The sequence below is a fragment of the Hakea prostrata genome, chromosome 8 (assembly GCF_041222555.1).
Source record: "Hakea prostrata isolate BN-2017 chromosome 8, UWA_Hpros_2, whole genome shotgun sequence".
In the NCBI taxonomy this organism is placed as follows: Eukaryota; Viridiplantae; Streptophyta; class Magnoliopsida; order Proteales; family Proteaceae; genus Hakea; species Hakea prostrata.
Window position 1 is genome coordinate 6214343 of NC_142607.1, and position 10734 is coordinate 6225076.

Consider the following 10734-nt stretch of genomic DNA (forward strand, 5'->3'; position numbering starts at 1 on the left):
TAGAAATGAATTAATTATAATCCACATGGATGAATATTGGACACCTGTTAAATTTAAAAAACATGATCATGTTTTGTAAAAAAATTAATAAAAATAAATTATATCTTCATTACCAATGTAGTAAGCATCCACCTGATTTTGGCCCGATTCTGACCCTAATTTTAGCTATAGTCTTAATGTGAATTTGACATTGATCATATATTAGATTTTTACCCTAATCTTCACATTAACATTGATATAACTATAAGTCTCGATTTTGACCTTCAGTCATTTTGATAATATTAGACTATGATTTCACTTTTTATATTATTTTTAAGATAATTTTTATTTTTCAAATTAAGTCATTTTTAGTTCCAAAAAGTCATTGATTTTTTTTTTTTTTTTTAGACTAAGGCGAGATGATATATTATGAATAATAAAAGCTAGTATATAGAGAATTAATATCTAACAAATCTACACCCCAACTTCTGGTCATGAATATTGACATCTTTCTTTTGCCTCCAATGTGATATTTCAGAGAAAAGAAAGAAAAAAAACTTATTAATGACAGATAGCTATGTTTGTAAATAAAATATAATTTTCTTTAATTACGAAGAAAATATCAATACTAAATTATTGTTGATTTACTTATTAACAAAATTTTGAATATGATTTTTTTTGTTGAATAAGGATATCAATGGGAGGGGTTTTCAATTTCCATCATCAAAGTAATGGGAGAGGTTTTCAATTTCCATCATCAAAGCAATGAGAGACTTTCAGAGATCAATATAGAATTATGGAATATGAATTTATTTGTGTTTAAAGCAACACTATCAACTTATTGACTATTTTATCATTTTGTATGAGTTTGAATCATCTTATCTTTCTATGAATTTTATTTTTAGTTTACTTATGACACTTTTAATTTTATTATTATTATTATTATTATTTTATGAATTTACATTTGTTATTTTAAGTCCAAGAATATGACAAATTAAGGCCAGGGCCAAGATAAGGTCAATTAGGGGCAAGGACAAGGTTAATTAGGGTCAGGGCCAATTAGGGGACAGGGACAGGGTTAATCAAGGTCATTCGGGGCTAGGGATAGGGCCAATCAAGGCTAATCAGGGTCAGGACCAATTAGGGCCAATCAGGATCAGGGCCAGGGCTAGGGCCAATTAGGGCCAATCAGGGCCAACCCATCCCTACCCAACCCAATTAGGGCCAATTAGGGCGGGAATGGGCTTGGCTTGACCCTGTAGGGCTTAGGGCCAAGGACAATAATCCTTGGCCCTAAAATAGGGTGGGGGAGGGAATAGACTCATATTAGAACATATAGGGCCGGGCTTGGGATTGCAAAAGCCCGGCCCAATTGCAGCCCTAGCTCCAGCTTCTCTTCCCCATTCGTCTTCCTCCCTCTTCACCAGCATGAAGCATGTCAAGTTTAGTTGAGAAAAGGAATTCAAAATTCGGAGCTGATGAAACCCTACTCTGAAGTTCTGCAAGTCTACTTTCCTGTTGGGCTTGCCTTGAACGGATCTCAAAAAATGCAAGTTCTTAGATTAATAAAATAAAATTCATCATCGTTCTGTTGGGTTTCAATCTCATATCCATCAAGATGGGTTCTTCCACGTCCATTAACTAATTAGGATGATTAACAGGTTTCGAACACCAAACAACGACAATCCTATCGATCAATTGTAAAGAGGTGTAAAAGTAGATAAAGTCTTCAATCCTTCACATCATCAAACCTTGTGGTTATCAGAATGCCAATTTCTGGAGATAGCAGCAAAAGTGGAAGTCTATGATTATAGGATATTCAGTACCAAGTTCACCCTATTACTCAGATTCATGTTTTATCTATCACTTGTGGAAGTGAATGACTAACATTCTTCAAAGGGCCATGTTGGAGAACCAATTAGAAAGGAAGGCACTTTTAGAAGGATGAAATATTTATCAAAAATGGGGCCTGAATGCCTTGTTCAGTTAACCACTTGGATACAAAGACCGAGTCAGGGGTTTTTTATTAAACGTAACATCATTTCATAAAACCCAAATAGAGTAGCTAGCAATGATGAGTTTAGCAAAGATTCACTGAAGAGTAGGTTTATCAAATGAGGAGTCTGATAGAACAATTTTGCTTCAGTAGTGCCTCATTAATGCGCTTGACCGTGCAGCCAGCCGTCCGATCTAATCATACGGCTGGCATCATCCTCTCATTAAAAAAATCAAATTAAATCAAAACCCACCTCATAAAGCGTGTTTCCTCAGTTCGGTTCATGCAAACCCAGCGGTCCGTCTAGGCGGTTCGAGTGGGTTAGTATAAGATTGATATATACGTTTTATGAGGTATTATATAACCAAGCCCTATACGTATATACACGAATCTGTAATCGTATAAACAACCAATTTTCAAAACATTTTGAAACTACCCAAAACCAAACCCCTATTCTTCACCCCGCCCATTTCATTTGACGTTTTTGGAGCTCTGAACCAAGCTGGAGAAGAAGAACATCAAGAGAAATCGAAGGAGAGAAGAAGAAGAACAACAACAACAGTGACCGTGTTAGTTGAGAACAAAGAAGAAGAAGAAGAAACCTGGTTCGTTGAGGTTGAGCTCCAGCTTTGATTTGGCTTCTCTAGGGCTGAGATTGTCTGTGCGATTCTTCCTTTCCGTCGTCGTAACATCTCTGCTCGAGTTCTTTTACTCTCAAAAATTCAAATCTCGCACTGGTGGTTCGTTGAGCTCCATCGCCTTCCTTTTCTAAGCTTCGATTTGGCTTCATTCACACCCATTTCTGCAAAAGAGATCGAGGAAAAAAGGTAACATCTCTCTTACATTTGTTCACTGAATGGTTCCAGGTCTCTCTCACTTCTCTATCGTTTAGGGTTTGGGTAAAATAGATGCTGTGTTATTTTCTAAGTTTATAATGATGCATTCTGCTGCAATCTCTTTGTAACATGTGCAGCAAGACCCATTGCCCTTATAGTAAGAAGGTCAACCAGTTGTTGTCAGAGCTAAAAGCAACTTACAAGCTCATTGAACTGAATTTGGAAAGTGAGTATTCTATTTCCTGCAACTCTATTTTTATTTTTATCCATCCAGGCAGTTGAAGCTACAAAGAATGTCGAATTGGGCAACAAGGAGCTGGCCCAAGCCCTTCAATGCAACAACCATCCTTGTTGCAGCTGTATTCTGGATTTAGGCTTGCTTGGACATGATCTAGTAGAACTATGATTCAACCTGAGTTTTTGTTCTAATTGCAACCTTTGGCTTACTTAATAATAACAAGTGGGTATAGTCGAATGGGTGCTGAAATTAGTATTATTTTATAATTATATGTAGTTTAATATAGCAAAACAAAATTGTGTTGGCCCCTTTTGTTTGTTGTATGGAGTAATGCTATTTTGGGTTTCCTTCTTAGCATGGCTGCACGCTTCTCTGTTCTTGTGGTCGGTTTCAATGAGCTTATGGGTATTGATGTTGGAATGACAACCTTGATTTAGTTAACCATTACTTTAATGATTACAGATTCTTTTTAAGTTGGTAGTGTTAATGAGAAAATAAATTGTTAGTTTGACTTGGTATTATTGATGAAGTAAAATGCTGCCGATGATGGATTTGCAGGTTGGATGTGATTAGCCAACTTAAAGTGTTCGAAAGTACATATTACCTTTTCAGTGTTAATTTTCTGCATCATCTTAAATTCAGCATCATTGTGGTCCCTTCCGAATTCACCTGATCGGCTTATACTGAGATACCTAAGAGATTTGCTGCCAATTCTATTTTCTATGCTAGATGCACGTGGTTAGGTTGTTTCTAAGAAAATAAATTTTTGGTGCCAGCCTTTGGATGAGAGCCCTTTCCTACCACTCTTCAGATTGCCTATAGTTCTCCAGTTCTTTAAATATGAGTTGATAGTGATCAAACCCGTTTTGTCAAGTAGTAGTTGTTATATATCGTATTCCAAGATCTTTTACTTTTGTGATGTTTATTTCTTCTTCTTTAATGTGTTGTCTTGTTTAACCATGTTGTTGAAGGAATGTGGTTCACTTATGTTTGCAATCTTTAGGATTTGTTTTGACCTTTGTATTGCTCCCTGCTATTATTTGGTGTCCTTCCGCCAAAGAATAGAAAACTTATCAGGCTTCACAAGTCGGAAGAATATTTGAGTGAAATAGAGTTGTATCATCCAGGGTTAGGAACTGGTCAGTATGATGCATGAGGGCTTTCTTTAAGTTACTAAGCTGGTAAAAAAGGTGAACACTTGTCTTGGACACCTATCTGGATTTTGTTGCTGTCAATATCTTGATTTTGAAATGAAACAAGACTTTGGTTCGTCTTCTCCTCTGCTTCTTCTTCTTCCTCAACCTGCTGCTTCTCGAACTTCTCCAAGTCCTGGAGGCTTCGATCGTTGTCAATATCTTGGGAGGATTGGAGAAGCTCGAGAAGCAGCAGGTTGAGGCGGCGGAGAAGACAAACCAAAGTTGTGTTTCATTTCAAAATCTAAAGCCCCAACATTCAGATTCAGCCGTCCGCCTCACCAACAGCTCTAGGGCTTTGCTCTCGTCCGGTTACATGTGCGAATTTATCCCAAACAAGTTTGATTTCCTTTGCTGTTTCGGTGCGAATTTTGCTTCTTACTTTTTTTTGTTCATTTGAATTTGTTCCCCTTCCGGCTGTTGTGGTTTCTCGAAACAGAGAAGTGGTTAATTTTGTCTCTATGTTAGTTTCTTAAGTTGTAGAGGTTCTTCTACGTTTCTCGAGTATGATTCGAGATCCGTGTGTTAATGAATTTTACCTTCGTTTTCTTTTATGTGGATTTGAGTTTTTTACCTAAGTTTAAGCAGTTGTCAGTGTCTTTTGTTGAGTCGATTACAATGTTCAAAAATATATTTTGTTTGTGGTTTTGTAGATCTGCTAATTGACTACGACTTGCGCTTGAATTAGTCTAAAATTTTCCATTTCACTCCCACAAAGCCACAATTAGTTAGGACTTTATCCTGCACTCCTATGATGATGTTTGGTGTAATGGAAGTGATGCATTACGTTTGTCTAATCAAGGTAATTGGTATTTGGAAGATTTTATTTTGGCATGTGGATAGATTCTATAGCCTTTGGTGTCTGTTGTTTTGTTCTATTATCAGTTGTTTTGAAGTATTTTGTTTATGTTATGATCATAACACAGGGTTTTCTATTAATTAAATAAAAAAATTTGGGGGGGGGGGGGGGATAAATGGCTTGGCATACAGGATTGGTCTCCATAGATCTTCTTTTCTCTTTTGTCAGTTGATTATGAAGTTAGTTTTTGTAGTTTCCTTCTCATCGTATCAGTTCTTACTTCTGATTCCTTTATTGGCATGAAATCTTATATTTTCCAACTAGGGATTTACTGAAGCTTTAAAAGTAACTGTTCGATTTAGAATTTGCTTCAGTGTTATATATCTGGTTTCTGTTCTGAACCTTCATGTGGTTTCAGTAATTGGTTTTTGTTTTGATTTATTATAGTCCTATTGTGAGTTTGATGTCATATTCTACTGTTTTAAGATCAGATGCGATTCTCTTGCAGCATATTAATCATATATCATTGCTGAAAGTTGTTGGTTTTTGATACTCTTAATTGCCAATTTTGCTATTGTCAATCACATCAGTGAGGTTGACAATAGAAAAATTGCTTAATTGCGGGTTTGAATCCCACTTGAATAATTGGTAATAAATCTAAAACTTATAATAGTTTGATTGAAATAACCGTATTCTTAGTGGGATGATGTATTAACTTTCAGATCAGTTCATTGGATCAAACTCATCTTTTGAAGTGTTGTACTAGACAACTAAATTGGCATCAGATCAACTAAAGTGTTCCCGATAAAACACATTGTCCATTATTTGAAATCTAGTCATAGATCTTTCCTTATGTTATTCAGTTATTTTTTTAAGTTTGTTGCTGAACTGAAACTCCATTGGATCATACAATTTGGCTTGCAGATTGGATAGAGCTTTTACTATGTGATTCTTTTACTTTTGTCGCATTTAGTGACTTTAAAATGTCATTTCTATTTGGGTCTGAAAGATGTTTGTTGTCATGCTGTGGATGTACTTTAGCCTACGGTAAGATGAGTGATAATGCAAATAAAGGTTTTATGACCTACAAAATATAGTGATGTACCTTTAGTAACATGTGGAATGCTGAAGAAGTGAGTCCTTAGTCTAAGATACTCAAATGCTGATGTTGTTATGCAATATGTGGATATTTTATCACTTCATTCGTGAATGTTTAGAACTTAAACTACTTCACTTTGATACTTTTTAGGTTTTTTGCATGTTTTTTTGTTAATGGTTTGTATTTTAACTTGTTAGGGCTTGTAAATTTGAAACATTTTGGTGTTAAGATTAGAGGGTTATTTCCCTCTCTTTGTGATGTGTTGAGTGTGGGTGGATGCTTGGCACAATGGTGTGGAAATGTTTGTCTTTAATATGACTTGTTGGATCTGCATCAGAATCTGAATAGGTTGATTATTTTTGTTAAATTTAATTTGGATGTTATGTGAATGGGATTATTTGTTTGAATCCTTTGAACAATGCTTATTTAAGAGACAGATAACAAATTGTAAGGTTCCCAGTTCCTTTATATTTCTTATATTTTGTTATTTGACTATACTATGTGTGAGATACAATTAGAATATCAGCTATTGGTTTTCCTTGTGATATCTAAATATACTATGTGTGAAATACATATTGAATACATGTTAGTTTTGGTTCTGCAATAATAATGTTTTATTCTCACAATAGCCATTGTTTAAAAGAGCTGATGATCCAGGGGCTTCAACTCATGAGGGAAGATGTTGAAGGGATATCAAAATAGTTAGTTCAGTACTTTGTCTTTTGAATTTGCTGATCGTTTCTAAATGATGTACTAGGTGGGAACTCATTGGTTATAATAACCACCATTTGTTAGCCAAATCTTATGTCAATCTCAACCATCAAGTAGTAAACAAATAATGATTCTCAGTGTTATTTTCTTTTTCGATTGAATAAGTTGGATGGAAAGAGAGAGTATATTAAGTAAGAGAATTTATTTACAATAACTCCGGGATATAAACGAAAAAAATCAGTCAGTGAGAAGGTTTCGTGAACATATTAAAATGGCTCCTACATCAACTCAAAGGCTAACAACAAATTGCACATATAGAAGAACCAGCAGTGGTGCTTTTCATGGGGTGCTCATTCAACGCCTCTTTGTATCTGGGCACAGAGTGCACCACAAGGGCTGAGTTTGTGTCCAGAAGACAAATATTCTACCACATAATGTTTGTAAAGGAGCTGCAACTCATCCATCTTTCTGTCACCATCAAATGCACCACCTATCATAGAGAAACAAGGTAACCAGTACTAAATTGTTAGTACACGTAAGGAATAGAAAACTCCGTCAGTCTAAAGTAGCATGTGTACGTATTAAAGAAACAACTGCAACACCAGGAGCAAAACTTTGCCCCTCAGGATGTTTGGTTAATAACACAAACAAATTATTACCCAACCCACAATATCATCAAGAACATTGTCATCGTTGTTGCTCCCCTGCTGGAAACCGAACATGTGTAAGCAAAAATTGGATGTTATCAATGTCTTGTATACTCAGTTTTCATAATTTATTCATCCAAGATAACATTGTAAATGACTCCAATGAGAATTAGGACACTCCACTAAATACTTGTATATTCACAATATTATAATGCATTGCTTTGAACAGGCTATATTATACCACATGTAGAATGGAGAGAAAATAGAAATGGAAAAGAGACCAAGAACAAACGAGCAGTAGCTTAGAACATTATAGCTAAATGAAGAACAACTTTAAAATGAAGAAGCCAAACTTCATTGGTGGGTCTTCTAGAATATATACAAACTGTCTAACCTTGTGATAACTGCTAAGTCTATATCGTTGCAGTAAAACAGTTTGTTTGCCAAATATAATATTGATGTGGTTTCTTGGAATGCTTGATCTCTTATTATTGAAAGTAAATAGAATGAATTAATTAATTTTATTTCGCTACAACAACAGCCAATAAAATTAAACCAACAAGAACTTTATTCATCACATTAAGGTTCAGTGAATCACCTCTGCCAACTAAATTCAGCTTCATAGAGTATCTGGGCATTGTCCCGGACAACAACCTCAACCTGAAAATAAAAATTCAATGAAAAAACTAATGCTTTTTAGTAGCAATAAAAATATGAGATCAAAAGTAGCATGCAACTAGGTTAGTATAAAAGACTTAGCAACCCCCCACCCCCCCAAAAAAAATTTTTTTTGTTAAATTATATGGTACACTATAAGATCATTAATTGGCCTTGTTAAGTGATTTAACATATTCCTTCAACTTCAACAGTTAAGAGAAATATGACCATTGAATTCCAAATGCAACTCTAAAAATTAATAAAGAGATCAAAATACAATAAGAGACTTACGAATAACATCACGTGATGATGAAAAATGTAATACATGAGAATTAGTAACCTTGAACACATGCTTCCATGGCAAAAGGATAGTTGATGGTTTCCCAAACACAAGGTTGGAAACATAGGTTAGCTTATGAAATGCACTGCATTGGATACTCAATAATAATGGTCAAGCTTCATATCATGTCTCAACTCCCAATGCAATAACAATCTTTTACAAACCACTATAACAAGTCACAATGACAACAGTTACAAGAAACACAAAAATTCTTCAACACTGAACCCAAAAGAATACATTAACATCTTAGTCTAACCTGGTATGCTGTCAGAACATCATACCAATAGCCCTCATTGTACCCTAAACAATGGCTAAATGCATTTGATGGTCTTCATGTTTGCTTGAAGGGTTTGGAAAATTTAGTATAAGATGTTCAACCGTGTGCTTACACAAGTAACTTTAGTTCAATATATAGAGTAGGGGACATGAACTAGCTTGTCACTATAACAGACAATTGTCAAACAAATGACCATATTTATTTTGATGATTTACTTTTGTATAAACAACGAATACAAAAACATATACAGTTCCAGACACACCCAATGGATATACGTGCATGCAATTGTACTAGGTTGACAACATCACCTTTCTCAACTACCAAAATAACATCTTACAAAACAAACAATGCATCTGAACCAAAAAACACTCAGTTCTGAGAAACATGCAAAACAAATGCAAAGAATGGATGCCAAAAGTACAGACCTATTGTTACAGCCCCTTGCCCAGTCCTCTTTTCTAGATCGGCATCACCGTGATTTTGATATCCTATAAAGACAAAAGGAGACAATAGTCCGTTCAAGGGCAATATGAATAGAAAAAGTTCATTTTTCTCCACTCGATCATATTCATAGTCATTAACACATACCGAAATAACAAAAGATAAGAAATATGTGACATACAAATTGTTCACCAAATAAAACCAATGACTGATATTGTAAATCTATTTAACACATCCATAGTCAAATAACAATACATTTAGAAAAAAACGCTTGAATTGTTCCAAAAAATGGTTCAAAACCCCTTAATTACACATTCTTCACCCTATTGTTCCAAGCCCCTCCAAATAACATTCACATTACATTTAAGAAATCAGCAAGTCAATCTTTCAAGAATTTGATGAAGAATTTGAGTGCTCCGAAAGATCCGGAAGCCGCAACTTTTCTGCAATTTGATCTAAGTGCCGACGAATATACCGTACATCACCCCTGAGGAGAGCAAATTCTTCCTTAAATTTTGACAATCTAGCTCCATCCTGTTGATCAACGCCCTCAACATCCGGTGCTCCTACATCTGCACCCTGTGCTCCTACATCTGCCAACTGTTTTCCAAAATGAAAATTAGAGGCAGATATTTTTGCATCATTCTTCTTCTTCTTCTTCTTCTTCTTCCCGCTTCACAATCCTCCCCTGTTAGATCAATATGATAATGGTTAAAAATGTGTGTCAGGAGTTTGCCATATGGGAGAGCACGATTAGGTGCCAATCTCGCGTACACATCATTTTTAGGATGATGTACGATAGGTTCAACTTCGTACTTGTATGCACGCAATAGGTCACGTAAGCTTCAAATGAATTTAAGCTTTCATGGTGACCACTGCGAGGTACAACATTGTGTTGCACGATGTATGCAATGGCGTGCGGAAGTGGTTTCAGATGCTTGAGCTTCACGTGCTTGGTGTCACCCGTATAATTCACCATTATATCATTATATGTGACATCCACATTAATCAGGTCCTTGAACTTCTTCTTAGGCTCCTAGAAAACATAATCTTCTGCAGTTGAGATTTGTAGAATCTGACCTAGAGTACGAATATCTAAGGGTATTTCCACCCCTTTAACTTTGCTGACGGCTCCAATCTTTACCCCAACTCCTTGGACAAACAAATTTTTATAAAATTATTTCACAAGGTCGTCATAACACTTGGTATTTACCTCAAGTATTTTTTCCCACCCAAGCTCTCTAAATTTGGTTGCTACACCTACAGCCTCGAACGAAAGAATGTCCACATCCCTTCCTTCTGCTATAGGTTGCTTCTTTAATCTTTTGGGATCGCATTTGGGATAATCATCATTGAACCTGTTGTCCTCAGGTTCTACGACTGATTTTCTCTTTCCCTTATCCTTTGCAATTCCCTTCCCATAATGCCTTCCCTTTGCAGCAACCTTACGACCCATTTCACTAGTGGAGCAAGTACAAAATGTAATTGCTGCACATATGAAAAAACATATTAGATAATCAA